Source organism: Pterocles gutturalis, unplaced genomic scaffold, assembly GCF_000699245.1.
Source record: "Pterocles gutturalis isolate BGI_N339 unplaced genomic scaffold, ASM69924v1 scaffold810, whole genome shotgun sequence".
Classification (NCBI taxonomy): domain Eukaryota; kingdom Metazoa; phylum Chordata; class Aves; order Pterocliformes; family Pteroclidae; genus Pterocles; species Pterocles gutturalis.
This window is the reverse complement of record NW_010145446.1, coordinates 29,450-30,294: the sequence shown is the minus strand read 5'-3', so window position 1 is coordinate 30,294 and position 845 is coordinate 29,450.

Here is an 845-nt window from a genome sequence, read left to right as displayed (position 1 = left end):
AAAAAAAAAAAAAAAAAAGAAGCATTTTCTTAAAAATTAATGATAGGGGATAGGGATACATCCAAATTACTGTAACCTCCTGTTCTTTCTCAGCAAGTCCAGCCTCAGAGTAACCATGGCAACACCAAGCACCCATTTTCTCATTTTTCCCCCAGTTGTACCCACAGTCAGGGAGGTCAGTCCTGGCTTTACCACAGCACCGGGAGGGCTGTGCATGGCTGCATGTGTCTTCAAGCTCAGGCCTTCAGCTGCAAAACCTAAACATCTGTAAATAAAAAGGTTATTTTCCCCATGAACTTACCTTGTTCTGATAAAAGAGTTCTGCATTGCCCAATAACGACTCTAATTAATGGTTTTCACTTCATTCCCGTTGTCACATGCAATCACTTCCCATAGCCTGAGGCCCTGTTGGTGCCTCCGTCATCTTGAGATGCAGGTGAGCTGCTTTTCCCAGACCCTCAGCCAGCAACAGAGGCAGGTGTTTGTATTTTATCATTTGCTTCACTCTCTGGATCATTCAATTTTCTCAGCCTGAGGCAGCCTGCAAGAGTCAAGGTAGTAAATGAGCCTGCTTGCTTTACGGTTCCTAGCCATCCCACGTGGCTGCTGAATTGCTCTGTGTGGCCATGTCTTTTCTCTGAGGCTCACAGAGATACCGAGGGACCACCAACACACTCCAGTACATGAACTGGTGACAGCTTCTCCTGGCTTAATCTCTGTGAGATTGTGTCCTGAATCCCAAAGTCCTGTTTACCTCCATCCATGATGGGAAATTATGCATCGGGTTTTGCCTGTTGCCATGGTTTAGGCCCAGCCATCAATGGGATTGGGGAGGAGGATCGGAA